We start from the raw sequence: 21,198 nt of genomic DNA on the forward strand, positions 1-21,198 counted from the left end.
TATTGTTGTTGTTGTTGGGGGGAGTGGTGGTGCAGTGGTTAGCGCTGGAACAGGATAGAAAGAATTAATGTTAAATGATGTTAATGCACAGGGAAGCCAATCAGCGTCAATGGGATTTTTGGATCCATAAATCGTCTCTCTTTCGATCCATAAAGCACGTGTCTTCTGTGTTTCAGTATGGATCAAGCTATGACATTTTGAATTCTGTCTTGCGTCTATGTGTTCGAGCATGGATCGAGCTGTGATCGAGCTACGGATCGTAAAAAATCGGCCGATTCCAGTTCTAGTATTCCTTAAATCGACAAAGCCACGCCTGATTGTTTCATATTTGGGCCAGAACATTTAGCATAATTTGTCATTAATTCTGTAACGGATTCATTACATCCTGTTACAGCGCACTGCACTACAAACACCGGCGACCAGAGTTCGATTCCCACTCGCGGTCAAAAATGGGTGACGAATATCTGAACCGGTCCTCGGCCTCCTTTAGGTCGACTCAGCCTCAAATGAGTACCTGGTGTGGTGCATAAATATCAGCACTGGGGAGACAAAGGCGGCCGGGCGTTGTGCAGGCCACCCACCCACTCGTGTGCCGTGCTGACCATCATAGGTGGTACTGGCTAGCAGCACTTGCCCCAAAATAAGTCTGTTAAGGCTACACGGGGGATCTTTGGTATGAATTCTGATTAAGCGGTGGGCGTGCCGGAATGCTGGGGGCATTGCATGCACTTACCCACTGGCCCAGCCAGCCCACTCACTGTCCAGTTCCAATGAATGGAGCCGGTCAGTTTAACATGTAGGCTTTCGCGACCAATATTATTCATGAATATGATGAATGGAGCAGGTGTTTGCTTGGGTCTTAGTGAAGTTGTCATCACCATCATCAGCCGTGATCTATCCACTGCTGAATGAAGCCCCCTGCCCCCCTGCAAACCTTAGTAATAGATATCATTTGTGCAGCTGGGAGCCTCACCCCCACAGTCTATCATAGCACGGTTGGCTACGTAGGGTGCGAAAGAAGTTCAACATACGTATAGTCTATAGTACAACACAACACAGTCGGTCCAATTTGGATTGTTTAGCAAGCATCAGGACAGAGGAATGCGTCATGATGTTGCAGATTATTATTTAATAAATAAGGCGTGGGGATTGTAATTATTTTCAAACTGCTCTTCCGACTTTAAGCCTGGCCTCTGATTTGTTAAGCGCTGGGTCAGCCAGCCCCGCCGAGTTTCGCTTGTTCTTTGCCTTCAACACAGTACAGTATGTGTTTGTATCCTCCATATTATTAGTATTCGCTCTCCGCTGTCAGCTTGTGAGGTGGCGATCGCTCGAGTCATTCGCTGAGCAGACGCGACTCCGTTTCTTTCTGTTTTGCGTGTGGGCAGTGTTCATCTCCGGCGGGGGAAATCGGCGGCGCCAGTGGTGCGTGCGCTGCGCCTCTGATCCCGGGCACGCTCCAATGCGCGGCCGTGACCAACATCGCCGTTGAGCGACATCTCAACTTGATCCTCCTCGGTCTCGCGGTGCCGCCGAGATCAGAGCAGCTCCCGCTGGAACGACACAAGGCACGGGGAGGCCTTGATGCAGCGGCGGATTGACCGCGGACTAGACAATAAATGTACGAATGACCGAGCGTGAAAAGTCATCTACCGGTTGACAATTTGTGTGGCTGTTCTAAATGTGTGTCGTCGTCGTTATCATCATCGCCATCGCCGTGGTCAGCTGTGGTATTGGGGGGGTAGCTGAGTGGAGTAGCTAGCCGGTTCCACCAAAACACGCGTGTTGTATTAAGGTAGCTGAGTGGAGTAGCGAGCTGGTTCCACCAGAACACCACGTGGTTGTATTGATTGGGCAGTCATCAGTGATCGTTTGCACCTCACCAAATTCACAGCTTCCTGGAGGAGAGTCCCGTGTCTTCTGTTCATGGGGGAAAGCTCCCCACCTTCCAAAATTTTTAGGGTTAAATGGGTAGGCTGCGTTCAGTCTGCAGCATGACATCGTCGTTATGAATAATGTCAGGGAGACTCAACATCCACCACCAGACGTTAGCAGGGAGAGGCTTCGGTGCCACCACAAATATCCGTCCGCCTGTGAGGATGCACGCGGCTCCGATGATAGCGGTGTGTTCGTCGCTGTTCCGAGGCTGCGCAGGCGAGGCGGTTTCGTGACAACCACAGCTGATCCCTCTACCGAGGCAGCACGAACATTAGCAATTCTGCAAGAGAGATAGGCAATGGCACTCGCACGCACGCGCACGCACACACGGAAAATATAGGTAACACACACACGCACACGCGCGCACGAATATCTGACAACAACAAAAAGCAAGCAGGGACAGAATAAAATGCACCTGTCAGTCGAGTGCTGGCCACATAATAACGAATGTCACAAGGACAGAATGTTGACCAGGATTGCAGTGTCATTTAAATGTATGTGTACGTGTGTGTGTGTTTGTGTGTGTGTGGAGCTGTAGTGTAGCGGTTTGCGCGCTGCGCTACGAACCCGGCGACCAGAGTTCGGTTTCCGCTCACAGCCACCAACACCAGTGACGATTCTCTGAACCGGTTCTGGGTCTCCCTTAGGTGGACTCAGCCTCAAATGAGTACCTGGCGAGGTGTGTAAACATCGCCACTGGGGAGACAAAGGCGGCCGGGCGTAGTGCTGGCCACCCACCCCCTCGTGTGCCTTTCCGGCCTTCAAAGGTGCTCGCTAACAGCACTTGCTCCCACATTCGGTTAAAACTACACGGGGGATCTTTGGCTTTGGCTTGTGTGTGTGTGTGCACGTGTGTGTGTGTGCGTTTGCGAGTCAACTTGACAGGCTGCTTATTTCCATGCCCAGGAAATAAAGTCCGTCCGTCCGTCTGAAGACACTTTGAAGCGTCTTTTCACGAGAACACGACCGTCGTGAACTCTGGACAGACAGCTCGCCAATGCCTACCTTACTCTGTTGGGGAAATTGCTGTTAGCGAGCACCTCCCATGGCCAGCATGGCACACGTGGGGTTGGGTGGACAGCATCACGCCCGACCGCCTTTGTCTCCCTCGTCGCGATGTTTTTTTGACACACCGCACCGGGTGCTCATTTGAGGCCGAGTCGACCTTAGGGGAGACCCGGGACCCGTTCAAATATTCGCCACTCGTATTGGTCGTGAGCGGGAATCGAGCTCGGGACGCGGGGTTCGTAGAGTGGCACGCGAACCACCGCGCTACCTCTCCCCACAATGCGCACTGGGCATCTGTGAAAGAGCTTCACAGCTCATCGGATTCCTCCCGTCTAAACGCGCATTCTGAGTCTGTGTTACAACTCCGTGTGGTGGCTGTGCCTGTCATGCACGGCGACCCAAGTTCGACTCCCAGCCACGGCCACCATCAGTCGCGATGTCTGGGTAGGGAACCTTTTTTCTGCCAAGGGCCATGATTGTTAAGCCATGATCCCCAGCCTCTCCCAGTTCAACTTAGCCTGCAGTGAGTAGCCGGTGCGGTGTGTCGTGCAGATCAGCAGCTAGGGGGACACATGCAGTGCGGGGCGGGCGTGCAGCTGGCCACACGACCATGTGTGTTGGCCTTAATAGGTGCTCGCTAACAGCACTTGCCCCAACAGTCTGTGAAGGCTATATGTATGGGGGGGTGTCTTTATCTTTTGTGTGTACACTCGTGTATGTGTGTGCGCCCGTGTGTGTGTGTGCGCCCGTGTGTGTGTGTGCCTGTGTACTCGTGTGTGTGTGTTCCTGTGTGCTCGTGTGTGTGCGCCCATGTGAGTACACTCGTGTGTGTGTACACTCGTGTGTATACACTCGTGTGTGTGTACACTCGTGTGTGTGTGTGTGCGCCCGTGTGTGTCAATTGTTGTTGTTGTTGTTCATCGTTACTCCTGCTAAGTTAACGGATGCGCGTTCCTAAACGTTGACGCAGACGCGTTTAGCAAATCCCTCGTGGTCATAGCGAGGACGCACGTGTGTAGACAACCCGAGTTTTTTTGACTCTGTCAATAGAGGCTTTCTATAAGGAGGACTCACACACAGTCGCACCCGCGGAGTGTCGATATTCTTCCCACGGTGAATGAGCGCAGACCATAGTGGGTTCAACTCTGCGGTCCATGGCTTTGGTTGCATGACCACAGTCGCACTAGTCTGTGACTCGCCGTTAATGCAACTCTATGTGTCTATATAAGCAGTGCCGGATTATCCTAGTAGCACAAGTAGCTCCATGTGTAGTAGCTACGGGCCCCACACTTTCAAGGGCCCCGCGCTAAATGCTTTCAAGCTATCAATTCCGGTTCAGTGATTCTGCACTTGCTCTATTACGACAGTACTATACCGCCTTCAACTTTTATGAACGACTGGGTGAGTGGGTGGGTGGGTGAGTGGGTGGGTGAGTAGGTGAGTGAGTGAGTGAGTGGGTGAGTGAGTGGGTGAGTGAGTGGGTGAGTGAGTGGGTGAGTGAATAGGTGAGTGGGTGGGTGAGGCAGTAGGTGAGTGAGTGGGTGAGTGAGTGGATGAGTGAGTGGGTGTGTGAATGGGTGGGTGGTTGAGTGGGTGAGTGAGTGGGTGAGTGAGTAGGTGAGTGAGTGGGTGAGTCAGTAGGTGAGTGAGTGAGTGGGTGGGTGAGTGGGTGGGTGAGTGGATGAGTGGGTGAGTGAGTAGGTGAGTGAGTAGGTGCGTGAGTAGGTGAGTGAGTAAGTGGGTGAGTCAGTGAGTAGGTGAGTGCGTAGGTGAGTGAGTGGGTGAGTGGGTGAGTGAGTAGGTGAGTGAGTGAGTGGGTGAGTTAGTAGGTGAGTGAGTGGGTGAGTGAGTTGATGGTTCTGCCACCGGTATTTTCCAGGAGGAGGAATGTCAGAATCCAGGTGCGATGTTTGGGTCTTGAATGAGGTGTTTATTTTCTTAGTTCTTTCGGTAAAGTCACGTAGAAGGGAAGTAATAAAATAATAAAAATAAAACATAATAAAATAAAATAATTCTCACGACGTTTCGGCTACAACGCAAGCAGCCGTCTTCAGGTGAAGAATGAGACAATGCCAAGCTAGGAGCTTATATATAAGCTGCGTTGGAGGTGGAGGAAAGAGCGCCTTAACAAAAGAATGTGCATGTGAAGAGGAATTTAGCATATTCATGGGAAATGCGTAGGAGGTGGGCGGGGGGGTTAAGAGGTGTTTATTATTGACCGTTGGATAATAGCATTGGACTTGTTAAATTGTTTTTGGTTCGTTTTCTTATTACGGAATTTCACCGCCGGTTCGAAATCTGAACGATTCCCCCGAGTCTGTTGAGCTGATCCATTCGTTGGTACTGTTCGGGTTTCGTAATTCTCGTAATATTCACGATTTGCCGAGGCTTTGTTCGTTTTACTTTTAATGTCACGATAACAATGGCATTTTTTTATTTTGGGTTTGCTAAATATTCGATGGGCGCAAACAGAGAAGTTTCGAGAAAACAGGATATTAAAAAAGTGGACAAAGTTCTCTCGCTTATTTTCCTTTATTAATGCAGCCAGCCGCTGTGAGTATATTTATATTCTTTCATATTATTTTGAAAAAAAAAAATCTGTATTACTGCCATACGAGCACCGTTGCTTCAATTTTCAAAACAATCTGATCGCCCTTTGTAGCATTGAAAATGCGGCTTAACGCGACGGGCCCAGCTCTCTCCCCAGCGGGAGCTGTGTGCAAATCAAACGGAGCGCCATCCATATTCGACTCACTTCCCAGGTGACCCGGCGAAAGGGGAAAACAAAGAGCCTAACCGGCAGGTCAGCCCATTTCTTTGTTGATGTTGATGTTGTTGTTGTTGTGTTGCATTCGTTTTGTGTCCCTTCGGTCCTGAAATATATATATAAATATATTTTTCTTTTACAAATTGCTTCGCGAACGCGTTATCCCCGGCGGTTACTGCGGATCGCCACGAATTTCGCCACTACTTTGGCGCGGTGCACGATCTTTATTTTTGTAAATTTGTCATTCAAGAAGCCAGAATGCACAGAAGATTCCGAAGATCAGGGAAGGGGCGGGGGGGGGGGGGACCAGCAAATGACGTGGAACAAACCCGGGACGATGCATCCTCAAAATGAGGGTCCGACCGCGGATGTCTGAGCTCGCTGCCTTCCCGCGCGAACGTACAGGGGGGGGGGGGGGGGGGCTGTGGCGTGCGGACACAAAGCTGCAAGTTTTGTATACCAATTTTTTTTTCATCATTAATATTATCGTCGTCGTCGTCGTCATCGTCGCATTCTAGGGGGGGGGGGATACAGCGGCATGTTTTGGCCGTTTTGCGTCAGCAGCCGGTTGACGCCGACTCCTTGAAGGGGCACAGCGTCCGGTGCCCTCCCGAGTGTTGAACTTTGAACGGCGCGGTCCGCCTTGGACCACTCGGGTTTTTATTTTAATTCTTTTTTTAAACCGACAATTAAGCTGGCGGTGTGAAATATTTTTGTTAGTAATTTTTTCCCCCCTCCTCTTCTCTTCGACTGCGCAGCAGCGGCAGTGGCAGCAGCAGCAGCAGTAAAAAAATATAAAACCTTCCACACAATTTCCTGCAGCTTTTGGCCAAGCACAAATGATTTGAAAAAAAAAATATCCATTAAATATTAGGTGATACGATAACCTTTTCAGGAGATGATTTACATGAGGTTTGTGCTGAATGACAATGGCATCAAAGGTTACGGGCCATATTACAAATTCTAAATCGTCTCCAAAGCGGTCCTCTGTTGTCATGGATACCATTGAATTTGAGGTACAGGAGGAGAGAAAAAAACAACACCTCAAAATAAAAGGGACCTGCTGGAGCACACTGTAGTTATCCATTTTGCAAATTCCATTTAAAAATAGAAGTAGGGGGTTGGGGAATTGGCCCATGATGCCTTACTCAGGAGTTGCCGCCTCTGACGTACAAACAAAAGCAGGACATCTCACGGGAAGGGTCGAAATAATATTTCACAAATCTGGAAGAGGGGTAGACGTGAAAATCAACGCATTGTCTCGCGTGGTGAATTATTACGCAACTGATCAAACAAAAATACTGGAGCTGTTGAGGCCCCGGGAATACTTACAGATTTCCCAGGCCAGCGACGGCCGACCTCAACAAGAGGATGATCCTGCAAAAACACGACAGGTGGAAACCCTCGGCGGTGCTGTTTTGCAGGAGCTGAACTGTCCGAGGAGCGGTTGCCGAATCATCATCGTCGTCATCGTTGTCATCATCATCGTCATCATCATCGTCGTCATCATCATCATCGTCGTCATCATCTTCGTCATCATCATCATTGTCGTCGTCACCATCATCGTCATCATCATTGTCGTCATCATCATCATCGTCATCGTCGTCGTCATCGTCGTCATCATCGTCATCGTCGTCATCGTCGTCATCGTCATCATCGTCGTCATCATCGTCATCGGCGTCGTCGTCGTCATCATCGTCATCGTCGTCGTCGTCGTCATCATCGTCATCATCATCGTCATCATCGTCATCATCATCGTCATCATCATTGTCGTGCTCTGCCCGGCTGACGCAGGCGCCGATCTCGTAGCCGAGAGCCGCCGTTCCGGGGCGAGCGACGTTAATGAACGCACTCCGCACGACATTTAATTCCGAAGGAACGACGCAGTTTTTAATTCCGTGCGGTCCAGAATTAAATGTAAAAAAAAAATCTCTCAAGGCCACTGCGGGATATATACTGCGTCAATCCCTGCTGCTGCTGCTACTTCTGCTGCCTCTAGAGATGGAACGTTTATTCACCGCTGCCCGCCTTCTCGTGGCCGTGCTGCTGTGCGGTGCGCTCCGATGCTGTTCCTGTTGTCCCGCGTGTTGTTCTGCGCAGTGTCCGACGTTTCGCTGCACGTGCTGAAAAAGATCCTCTCGGTGACGGGGGGAGACCAGAACGGTTTCAGGCATCGCTCAACGCTGTTGATATTGGTCGCGACTAGGAACTGAGTTCAGTGCGCTATCTACTGTGCCACTACGTTCACACTCCTCACTTTATAACCGAACCTTAAACATTATCACAACATGGACTCCACATATTTTCTACATGGCAACATGTATTATCGTGCATTTATCTCAGGAAGCGCATGTTTCCTCCCATACCCAAACACCAATTCATTGGTGGGAAAACATCTTCATACACAGAGAGCCGCAGAGCTTGGGCGCTTGTTTGGCACCGATTAATCGCGTGGCTGCTGTGGCGTTGTGCTTGTTTGCGGTTATTTGCGCCTCTGAGTCTCAGGGAGTGGTGAGCGAAATGCTGTGGGGCACACGTTACAACGTTGAAATTATTATACCGATTATTTTCATCCTTGCGAAGCGAATCAGGAGGCGCCTTGAAAGGATCGCGTCCCACAGTGGCCTTCGTGCTGATCGAGTTGCCTACAGGGTTGCCTGCAGGAAGACTAACGAACTTATCATTGCCTCACGTTCCTCCTACATTGAAGAACGCATCAAAACAGCTACCGGAAAACCACGCATCTTTTGGAAAACCCTCAAGGATCTTCTCAATCCTGGGAGCACCATGGTCCCTCACCTTCGCGATCCCCTGTCCTCACTGAAAATTGCCACCACTTTCAAAACTTACTTCACCAACAAACTCCTGCACGTCTTGCCTCACATCGCACCATCGTACCCCGCTCCCGTTTTCTGAAATTGTAAGCACTCACCCAGACACCTTTCTTACCACGTTGAAGCCGGTGTCTTCAAAAGACGTTTTCTCTTCACATCAAGTCATCTCCACTCGACGTCCTCCCAGGTTCCTTGTTCAAGCAATGTGATCCGGAACTCGCCATCATGATCAAGAACATCGCAAATGCCTCATTCTCTACGGGGTGTTTTCCGTCCAACCTCAAATCTGGCCTGTTTTTTCCCCTGTTAAAGAAACCAAGTCTCGACCCTGATGACCCGTCTAGCTATCGTCCCATCACTCATCTATCGAACCTCTCTAAACTCCTCGAAAGACTCGCCCTCGCCCAGCTAAAACCCTACATCACCTCCTCCCCAAACTACTGCTCCTTCCAGTCAGCTCGCCGTCAAAACTATTCCACAGAAACAGCACTCACCAGAGTGTTCGATGACATTTTAATGATTACTGACTCCGGCTCAATCGTTGCTCTTGTAAGTCTCGACATTTCGTCAGCCTTTGACACCGTCAAGCACTCGCTCCTTACTTCCCTCCTGAAATCCGACTTTGGTGTATGTGGCTCAGCACTCAAGTGGATGCTGTCGTACCTTTATGATCGGCACTCCTCAGTCAGGGTGGGCTCGTCCACATCTCCCGAAACAAAAGCGTCATGTGGCGTCCCCCAGGGCTCCGTCCTCAGTCCCCTGCTGTTCATAGCCTACACTTCCCCGATCGGCCGCTTCATCGCAAGCTTCGGTGTCAAGCACCACTCATATGCGCACGACACTATTCTGTTCACCGCCATCAATTCTACCAATGCGTCTTGATTTGAGAGGCTCTCGGAATACACTACTGCCCTGCAACAGTGGTTCTCCGCACACAACCTTGCCCTTAATCCGTCAAAGTCAGTGGCCACCATGTTAGGTACCAGGCAACGTCTCAACTCATCTGCGCTCCCAACACACATGCACATCTTTGGTCACAGCATCAGGTTCACCGATCACTTCAGCTACCTCGGTGTCATCCTAGATTCAACTTTATTCATCGACCGTCAAACCAATCATAGAATCAGTTCATGTAACTTTCACCTGAAGGCTCTCAGACACCTACGTCCTCTCATCTCCACTGAAACTGCCAACGCATTGGCATGTTGCATAGTTGGGTCTCGCCTCGACTATTGCAACTCCGTCCTAGTCCGGACCTCCACTGGCAACCTCAAAAAACTTCAAAGACTACAAAACAACATAGCACGCGTTGTCATCCCCGTCTCGACTCACTTGCCTGTCTCCGTGCCCTCCACTGGCTACCCATTGCCAACAGGATCACATATAAGATCGCCTGCCTCTGCCACCATGCCTTCACATCTACATGCCCCCCCGTAGCTCTGTTCACTATTGACGACTTGCAGCATAGCACACAGCAGATGCCATCGCAGCGCGACTCACGACCTCCTCTCGATACCAAGATCCAGGATGGTCACGTCTATGCGCCGCTTCTCGGTGGCAGCCCCAACAGTCTGGAACGCCATCCCTCTGCACATTCGCAGCATCACCTCAATCGCCTCCTTCAAGAGAGACTTAAAAACTCGTCTCTACAACCACGTGCTTTCGAGCGACTCTGAGCTTGGCTCCGCGCCTCTGAGTTGCGGCTGTTACGTCCGCAAATTTGCGCGCGTTATGAATTGCATTATTATTATTACGGCGTTTTGCTGAGATCAAACTGCGGTGCAAACATCCGGACAATTAACATCCAGGACGACGGCCACAAATTGCCACTGCGAATGTTGACATAAAAAAAATGTAAATTAAATAAATAGCGCTTCTATTGGGGCGGTAAACCGCAATAGTCAATCTCACCGACACTGCAACTGGGAGACTTCTAAATCCTGCGGACCGTAACAGCTGCATCAGCAAAGCCGTCGTAAATTATTGCCGCATTTAATGAACTCGGGAATTTGTGGTCATATATGCTGCAAAGTTATTTAAAACATATATTTCTTGCCTTTTTTATCTCTATAGACCTCCACAAGTCATCGCCGTCTCTCGCGGTTCTTGCAATGAAACTGAATTATTATTATCATCATGACTCTGTACTTCAGCAGCAGGAGCACCTGGAAAACAGCTGCGGTGGGCACGCGGCCTCGGTGCGCACGTGTGGAATTCGGGCCTCGGCCTTTCCCGTTGACCAACACGGCCTCTGCCACGTGCGATTTCTGGCAACAACAGCTGGAGGATAGATTAAAAAAGAGAAGAAAAAATCCATCACACGCCAGAACAAAAAAAACTCAACAGCTCCTTATCAACAAACACCCCCAGGAGCTGTTATCAAAGCCGTCCCCTAAGGTATGGCGAATGGGGGCGACTGCCTCGGACCCCACGCTTTGGGGGGCTCGGCACGGTGTCAGATGTAATGCTTACAGTTTATCTTCTTGGTTCTGACGGTGAAGTCACGTAGAAGGGAAATAATAAAATAATAAAAATAAAACATAATAAAATACAATTCTCACGACGTTTCGGCCACAACGCAAGCAGTCGTCCTCAAGTGAAGAACAGGTCTGTGATTCAGACGCTGTCTTTCCGACAGACCTGTTCTTCACCTGAGGACGGCTGCTTGCGTTGTGGCAGAAACGTCGTGAGAATTGTATTTTATTATGTTTTATTTTTATTATTTTATTATTTCCCTTCTACGTAATTTTCCTGAAAGAACCAAGAAGATGAATCCCTGCAGTCACGAAAGCTTTAAATCGAAGCTTACAGTTTAGTTTGTAGGCGTTGCCAGGGGGCCCACACGGCGTGGTTTGCCCCGGGCCCCGCACCCTCGCTGTGGACGGCCCGGGCTGTTATGATGACCTCCTTCGTTATGACCCCCTTCGATTACTGCACGTCCATCGACGTTTGGTTTTGCACCATCGATCCCAAGTTGGGGTCGCTAATTTGTTGTGATTTTGCTGGTCGCAGTAGGTCAACGCGGGACACGCCAAGCCGCCACCTCTTTTGGCCGTTGCGGCGAGAGCGATAATAATTGGAGTTGCTCACGAAAGTCAAAATCGAAGGCTGAAAAACGAAGATTGAATTTCCCCAAAAAATATACCGATTGTTGAGCCAGCGCTGCTGACCCACTTCGGGCCACTGTCCCTGAGCCACCATTGGGCCAAATATTTCCAAGGTTAACAAGGTCAGGAGAGAGCGGGTTCTGTAATTACCAAATCGGCTGAGCGCAGTGACGCTTAATAAGTGTTTAGGAAGATTAGCCCAATGAACGCCTTTCCAGAATGGATTTCTCCGGCCAAAGACTCCACTCCCCTTGCCTGCCAAATCACCCAAGGTAAGTGATGTCATTGTGTTACGGCGGCGCGTTAACGGGCGTACGTTAGTGTCTCGTTTGGCCGCCGCTTGATTTGTGCGAGCAGACCCACCGCTGTGGGTACGCGCGAGTGCTCGCCACTGCTGCTGTGCCTGGCGGAGGTTGATTTCACCGGCTAATGGTTTTTCTTTTTTAGCAACGGATACAGACGCGAGCGTTGAGTTTTTTGTTGGCTGGTGCCGTCCTGCGGCGTTCCACTGAGCAAAACAAATGAACTAGCGAATAAAATAAAAAAACACAAGCGGCCCCCCCCCACCCCCGACCCACATACAATTATTTACCCTCCCTGCCCCCCCCCTCTTCCAGCGAATTCTCAGGAAGAATTCGCTGAGACAGCGGTTTTCTCCGTGCTCCTATAATTAGCTTCCAAATTAAATCGATGCACCCTTGAAAAGATACCACACGGCCTCCCGAAGAGAGCTTCTTCCTGAACTGGCCTGTAATTGCCCCTGGTAGAGGAAAAAAAAGGCACGGCGGCTCTGCCCCTCGGCATTGATTGCGGAGCATAATGACGAATGTGGCTGCCCGCGAATGGAGGCAGACGAAACGAAAGAGAAAAAAAGTCAAACTCCCAAATTAGGTAGGGCCGTCACGGGTTCGCGAAGCTCTTCAAATCCGTCCCACGGTCTGCGAGGCGAGCGGCGAGGATGTTGCAGCGGAGCAAGTAGGCTGCTGCGGATTTCGTCTCCGTGCGCTCGCGGGTTTCTTTCACTCCGCTCGTCACTCGGTCCAACCACGCTGCGATCTCGTGCCGTCAATCGCGAGCCCCTTCGCACGTGGCGCCTGCAGACGCTGCAGCCTCCTGCACTGTTTGGTTGTCACATCATCGGCGGATCTCCTTGCTCTGCATCTGACATTTTCCGGAACCCACAAAGGTTCCTCTCACACGCGAAGTAAAAACACCCGCGGCTTAAATGATAAGGAATTGATTCTAGATTTGAAGCTTTCGTGACTGCAAGGATTCATACTATTAGGTTTTTCGGTAAAGTCACGTAGGTAAAAATAATAATAATAGAAATAAAATAATAATAATAAATGAAAATAATTAAATTAAATCACGACGTTTTGGAGGCAACAAAGTATCCGTCTTCAGGTGAGACCGTCACAGCTAAATTTACTGTATCAAGTGAGGATGATGGCCAGCGTCTCGAGAAGCTGTGACTTCTTGTCTCGTTGTCTGTTAAAAACTCTAACAGATAGGTGAAATTCCTCCCCGTAGAGGGTATTAATTCTATATTTGAAGCTTTCGTGACTGCAAGGATTCATACTCTTAGGTTTTTCGGTAAAGTCACGTAGGTAAAAAATAATAATACAAATAATAAATGAAAATAATTAAATTAAATCACGACGTTTCGGAGGCAACACAAGTCTCTGTCTTTAGGTGGGACCGTCACAGCTAAATTTACGTGACTTTACCGAAAAAAAACCTAAGAGTATAAGGAATTGGCCAAACGACCCAAAGCAGCGGGAGAAAGAGCCGTGAGACTTTGCTGCGTAAATATTGTTATTACTTTACTCCCATGTAAAATCATCATTACTGCGCTCACGGGCGCTGCGTATGCCAGTGTCCCCGGTGTTGCCGCGGCTGGGACTCAACTCATTGCAACTCACTGCGCTACGGGACGTCTGGAAAAAATGTTATCAAACTGCAGCGTGTAGAAACATTCTTTGGCGCGTGTGGTGACGGGTACTCCAAGATCTGACCATGTCCGTCCGGTGCTCGCAGAGTTGCATTGACTTCCGTTTGCTGAACGGATACATTACGAGGTCTCGCCCATTACACACAAGGTGCTCGCCACAAATGAACTACATTAACTCGCTGGTCTCGTCAAGGAGCGTTAAACCATCACGCAAACTCCGGTCATCCTCGCAGCGGCTGACGATCGTACAAAGACGGTCACCGCATCGCGCGTTTTCAAATGCGTTTCTGCAGCCATCTGGAATGCTCTTACTTCCGATATTCGGAAACTACTTTGTAATGTAAATTGAAAGCTAATTTATTCAGAACTGATTTTTGTGTTTAGTTTGTTGTCCTTCCCCCGCACCCCCCATCAGTACGGTTGACTACGTACGGTGCGAAAGAAGTTCCACATACTGTACATATATCGACACATGAGAATAGGTGTTCCCCTTTTTTCTGGAAAGAAAACAGATATTAAGATGTTAAAACACCAAACTGACACCTTTTACAAGGAATCATGTCTGCATTAACCACAATACTTGTGGTCATAATGCAAATAAAAAACATACTCTGATAATATATGCATTGTCTTTGAAACTGATTGGTCCACACCAGAGACAGCTTTCTTTGGAGCCTCGTCTCAAACGGTGTTAGACCAGAGGACGCCTTTTGGCGTCTTTTGGTCTAACACCAATCAGTTTCAAAGTCAATGCATATGTGATCAGAGTATTTTAATTTTTGCATTCTGACCACAAGTATTGTGGTTAATGCAGATATGATTCCTTGTAAAAGGTTTCAGTTTGGTGTTTTAACATCTTAGCGCCTCTTCTTGGTTCTTTCGGTAAAGTCACGTAGAATGGGAATAATAAAATAATAAAATAAAACATAATAAAATAATTCTCACGACGTTTCGGCCACAACGAGCAGCCGTCCTCAGGTGAAGACCAGGTCACTAAAGCTTTAAATCTTAGCGCCTGTTTTGTTGCCAGAAAAAATGGGAAAACCTATTATCATATTTTGGTACTGGCAAAGGAGGTCCCACGATGTGTATATACACACCTCATGACCCTCGCATCGACGCATCATTAATTATCCCAAAACAGGAGTTTTGTGAAAAGTGAGTTTGTGTACTCTCAGCCGGATATGCAAGCCTCTGTTTATATTACAATCGCGTCCGACAATTGATTACTAATGTTGGCTTCGACTGAACGACCCTTGGCAGTAACATTGAATCCAACAATTTAGAAAGGTGTCTTCATCTGACTGAGGCAGAGCCGCTAAGACTGGGAGATCCAATTAACGCAATCAGTGCACCTTCATTAACATACTGCACCTTCACCGGTACGCCTACGTGTTGAAATGTAACAGGTGCGTTTAGCTATTGCGCATACCGTCTATGTGTAATTGAGTAATTAATGTTAGCGCCGTATTGCGTAATTAAAATATACACATGTGGTGCTTGCTGCTGCTGTTGTGTTTACAATGGAAAATCTTTGTTCTCGCAGCACGAATCAAAACATTCCCCAGGCCCCCTGCAACAGCCATCTCCCCAATCACCGCAGCCACAACCATTATTTTTGGGGGCCAATTCACTTTGCCCATCAAAACCATTTCCCACAGTACTGGCTGACAGCTGACGAAGAGGTTTTTTTTTCCAGAAGAACACAAAAACCTCATCGCATTTCCCAACTATTGCATCGTTGGGGAATATATTTGTTCGTGTTTACATCGGCTGCGTAGCGGCGGCGGCGGTGGCCACGCTGCCGCGCGCGGCTGCCGATCACCCGGCGCTGCTGTGGAGGCAGCAGCAGCGAGAGTCGGTGGATCACCGCCCACACAGATGTTGTGAAACTCTCGCCCTTCCTGTGGGCGTCGAGGAGGTGCCGTACCCCGTGGCCCCAGCCAGGAGAATGCGGCATGGCAAGAATGCGGACTGCGCTGTATGGGATAGAGTGTTGCCCCCTCGCACGTTTGGATTTGCTCCGGTTTGCCTTACAGATGTAAACACTCATTCATTGGCTGATATAATCCCTTCGCATATTTACGGTGGACCACAGAGCTTGGGTTATTTGTTGGCGCCGGCTCACCACGTGGCTCCTGCATTCGCAGGGAAACCTTGAAGTCTTTACCGGGACATTAAAAATCTTTGTCAGCGTGTAACTGTACACCACTCAAAACAATGGACCCCCCCCACCCCCGACCTTCTGTGATTGTAAGATCCACTTCTCCGTCTCATGTGTACCAGTATTTGTGTTCGTACCGTAACCTCCGAGGTGGCGACCCCCTACTCATCTGAACATCTGACCCCATCCTATGTATGTACGTTGAACTTCTTTCGCACCGTACGTAGCCGACCGTGCCAATCGGAGGTGTTGCGGAAGGCCAGCAAGCTAAACGCAAAAAAGCAGCTCTGAAGAAATGAGTTTTCAATCTCGATTTCAAAGCTCTGAGCCTCACAAGCCAATGCGACTCGGCGAGCACTGGACGGACACGGTCGGATCTTGCAGTCTCCGTCACGACCACGTGCCATAGAGTTTTGTAACACGCTGCAGTTCGCTCATGTTTTTATTTTGGTTTTATTTTGGTTTTTGGCAGAGTAGTGAGTTGCAATAACCGAGCCCTTGTCGATACATTATAAGCCCTCCCCGCCCGCCGAACTTTAATTCCGTGTTCCGATCGAGGTATGATCTAGCGCGACGAATGGGAGAAACAATCTCTCAAGAAAAAATAAGAACGAGAGGGCAATTTCGTTTTTTAATCTGCCCCTTAAAGGCGACAGGGGCATCATATCTCTTGAAGGTTATTCAATGGAGCTGATTCGTCTTTTTTGTTGTCGCTGTTGTTGTTGACGACACGGGAATCCGGGCGTTCTTATATTCGCCCTGGCCGCTCGGGACGACAGAGAGACGTCTTGGTCGGCAAAGCCGGTCTCGTCCCACCAAGTCAGCCCGCGCATGGCCTCGGATTTTCCGCGCAATTGAATTCACCTCGCATTGCACCGTCTCACTCTAACGCGTCCAATTAAATATCCTGTCGAATTAAACACCTACAGGTTCTTACTCGGGTAAGCTGCCAGAGGGGGGAAACCGATTATAACGCAGGCTAGTATATAAGGTAACCTTACTCATTTTGCATAAAATTACTTTTTTTATTTTTAATCTCTGCAACTTCGCTTTGCTAGGCAGGCAGGCAGAGGAGGTTTGGCTCTCAACAAGCGGCCGCGTTGTTACCACGCCGCGCGCGTTTGCGATTTAGAGCGCTTGGCCCTATGTGCGTGCGCGTGTCTGCCCGTTTGTTTCCGTCTGTGCCGTGTCGCTCTCATTGTGCACGAGCAATGCATGGTTTTACATGCGTGTCCACGTGTGTGCGAGTGTGTGCGTGTCCACGTGTGCGCGTGTGTGTGTGGGGAGCGGTAGTGTAGCGGTTAGCGCTACGCTATGAACCCGGCGACGCGGGTTCGTTTCCCGCTCACGGCTAACAATGGTGACAATTATCTGAACCGGTCCTGGGCCTCCCCATAGGCCGATTCAGCCTCAAATGAGGACCTGGTGCAGTGTGTAAACATCGCCACTGGGGAGACAAAGGCGGTCAGGCGTGGTGCTGGCCACCCAACCCCTCGTGTAGCGTTCCGGCCTGCATAGGTGCTCGCTAACAGCACTTGCCCCTTCAGTCTGTTAAGGCTATACGGGGGATCGTTGCATTTGTATTTGTGTGTGTGGGGGGAGCTGCAGGGTAGCGGTTAGCGCACCGCGCTACGAAGCCCGGCGAACCCAGTTCGATTCCCGCTCACGGCCAACACCAGTGACGATTATCTGAACAGGTCTTGGGCCTCCCCTAAGTTGACTCAGCCTCAAATGTGTACCTGGAGTGGTGTGCAAACGTCAGCGCTGGGAAGACAAAGGCGGCCGCTGGTGTGTCCTTGCCGGCCCGAATAGGTTTTGCTAAATAAACTTGCCCCTACAGCCTGTTAAGGCTATATGGGTGTTTTTACCACCTGTGTGCACATCCTTGGCAGCAGACGCGTGTGTGTGTGAGAGAGAAAATGCCTGTCATTACAACGTCCCTACAATTTGGTTTTCAAGCAAAACATATATTTTTTTGCAATGCGCATTCTATCGCACTTTAGTGTCAGAGTGATTCTGAACGTGCATGCTTGTGTACATACTTATACTTTTGGCGAGGAGCGTTGCGTTTGTACGCACACATTCACAGTCGCATCGCGGATGCACAGTGACGAACGGCACTAGACAGGCAATCATTTATCGTTGGAACTCATTTTTTTTTGTTTAACTCAACGCGAGCCCGGTACAGAGCACCGATCACAGAACAAGAAGGGATTGGGGGGGGGCGGCAGAAATTCCGCGAACAAAAAATAGGCACGGCCCGGCTTAGTGATGGAGATCGGTGAAACTCATTTTATTAAAACTTGGTTCAGTATCACCACGTAGCAGCAGCAGCAGCGGTTTCTTTGCATCCACGTCCCTCTTACGCGAGTGGCACGGCGGCTCTCGCGACAGCGGCGGGTAACATCATCTCGATCCGCTGTTTAAAACATTGGGCGATACATTTAAATTTTTGTTCGCGTCGAATACTTGGCGGCGTGCAACCCGTCCCTTCGCCACTCCCCCCCCCCACCCCCCGTGATTGGAACGGATCGACCGAGCGGGGATCGGAAAACAGCGACTCCGGACGACATTGGAGGGTTACGTTGTGGTCAGCGGATTTGGATCATTGTGTTGGGATCACGATTACGTGGAATCTATAACCGCTGTAGCAATCCCGATTATTTTGGCTACTGTGTAACAACAATAATATTAATCATATACCATCACCACGATCCCTGGGCAGACAGCCCGTCGGTGTCCACAGCACAATTCATCATTTGTTTCCACTTTCTTCTGTCTTGTGCCAATATTCTCAAGTCGTGGCCACATCTTTCTGGCACCAATCTCTCATAATGTCGCCGTCAAGCCATTCTCTGAGGTCCTCCTCTATTTACAGCTCCTTAAATTTGTCTGAACAACAACAACAAAACTTTCCATTTGCCTACAGACATTGTGTCCAAAGAGTGATAGTTTCCTTCTCATCACTGCCTGCATCATCAGGTCTTCGTCTATGTGCAACCCTTTTACTGGTAGGAACCACCTGGTTCCACCAGCCCACAGGGGATTATTGTGTCCAGTCCCTCCGTCGTGAATCCAAAAATGGAAGGGGTCGGGCTGGGTGGAGAGGGGAGGGTGGAGAGGGGCTGGGTGGGCAGGGTGGGGAGGGGTTGGGTGGGGAGGGGAGGGTGGGGAAGGGGCTGGGTGGGGAGAGGTGGAGCTGGGTGGGGGGTGGAAGGGGTGGGACTGAGTGGGGAGGGGCTGGTCACCCCGTGGTGCCCTTATAAAACTCAACGTTTAACCTACTCACGCTGGCTTGTGCCCGCCATAACAGTCGGGCATATTTGCGAAATACACCACGCCGCTGTTGACCCTGGCCATTGACCGAGCAACCCAACGTTCCTACCAGCTCCCTCCGCAGGAATGTGTTCTTCCTTCTACCAATCATATTCAAGATACTGCCATTAACCTATAAGGCTTTCAAATGGCTCACCCCATATTACTTGCAGGAACTAATACATTTATTATATTCCATCAAGGTCTTGAAGATCTTATGACCTCCAACTGCTCAGCACTCCCATGTCTAGGTCGCTCTCTTTTGGTGATCGCTGCTTTTGTTAGCGTGGCACACAAGCCATGGAACGCCTCGCCACTTGAAATCAGACAATCGCAGCCGGTAGATATATGGAAGTCTGCTTCGAAAACCCCATCTCTTGAAAGTGGCCTTCCCTCTTCAGTTTGGTTGGTTGCCCAGGTTCTGTTTTTGTTTCCTGCTTTTCATGCAATGCGCATTGGGTTCCTAGGATGGAATGCGCATTATAAATTTGAATTATTATTTCGAGTGTCTTGTCAATACACAGCTGTGTCGTGTCAGTCGCGGGGGATTGGGCGAACATACTTCACCGCACGAGTCCGTGCGGGTTGCTGGAGCGCGGAAACGCAGGGAGTAGATCAGACACCGCCGTCATTAGCTGTGGATGGGAATTGAACTGGGTGTGTCTATAATACAAGTTGGCGCCCTGATCACCGCTCTGTGTGAAGCTGTGGGTCGCGCAATCATCATGATGAAAACAACATCTGATACCAATCAGTCGGATAGCATTGAACGACCCCGCTCCAAATCTGACTGTGGTGGAGCGGTGGTGGATCGGATAAGCTTGGAAATTAATTCTAGTCAAGATCGAGAAGTGGATAGTTGTTTGGGTCCCATGAGGACCCATACTCTACACCGCCCAACTAAATGGTCCACTACTAAATAGGGACTCTAATAATGAACCTGAGCTGATGTCAACCGTTGCAAAGTTCCACTTTATGTATGTGTGGTGGACTTCTTTCGCACCGTACGTGGCCATCAGACGGATTTCCTCCTCGTCCAGTTGATGTGCACTGCTGTCTTAATGTCACGGCGACCGTATGGACAAATGACAGCTGGCATTAAGCGCGTACCTTCTTTATCAATTGTCTTTTATACCAATTTTTTTTTATCACACCTTGCCTGCAATATATTATACAAACATAAGCCTTTTTTTTTTCCCTTGAGCGCACTTTGCGATACCCACTGCCTGTTCTTTCAAGTCTCGATGCGGGTCGCGTTTAAAAGTTCCGCGTCTCGCATTTTGTTGGATTAACGTCACGATTCCATTTTTGTTCGTGTCAAAAAAATAAATATATCACCTGCTTGGAAATGGAAGAATTGTTAAATTTGTAGCCAGATCTCCTCCTCCTCCACCAGCCAGCCAGCCAGCCACCCCCGTAAACGAAAAACACCCTGTAGTCGGGCAGAATTGATTTCATAAACACACCGTGGCGCCGCATGCTGCTCGCGAAAATTGGCCTCCCGTACCGCGACGACGGCGGACGTGGCGGTGCGGACTAGCGAGGTGTGAAACGTCGCCCTCGTCGTTCGCGCGTCTCCTCGTCACGGGGGGCGCGGGGGGGGGGCGATGAAGAGGTGCTGCAAATAGCTCTCCTAAAAATAGTCCAATTACCGTCATCTTGACATTGTTTTGTCTTTTGGTTTGCTGTCCTCCCCCCCACCCCGCACTTCCGATTCGCACGGTTGGCTACGTACGGCGCGAAAGAAGTTCAACATACATGCGTCATCATCACCACCATCAGTTATGCTCTATCCACCGCTTGATGAAGCCCTCCCCCACCCCCACACCGTCACCATCACTCACGGCTCGTAATTCATTTTGCTTTTGCAGATTTAACTGCTCTCTCTCTCCGCTCCGTCTCCACGGTGGCCGTCCTCTCTGCCGCCTTCTCAATCCGTTTTCCGTTCCGAGCGATGTCTCCCGCCCAAGCCGATGGATGATTACTCGCAAACTATCGCGGTTTGCTCCCCGCGTTTCACCTTCCCGCCTCTCGGTGCCATCCCGAGCGCGTGCAGCCTCGCTCCCCGCTTCTCCGTTGCGCTTCGTCGCAGGGGGTTTCTTTGGCTCAGCTTT

The sequence above is a fragment of the Lethenteron reissneri genome, chromosome 18 (genome assembly GCF_015708825.2).
Source record: "Lethenteron reissneri isolate LAM-NWPU_2019-01 chromosome 18, ASM1570882v1, whole genome shotgun sequence".
Taxonomy (NCBI): domain Eukaryota; kingdom Metazoa; phylum Chordata; class Hyperoartia; order Petromyzontiformes; family Petromyzontidae; genus Lethenteron; species Lethenteron reissneri.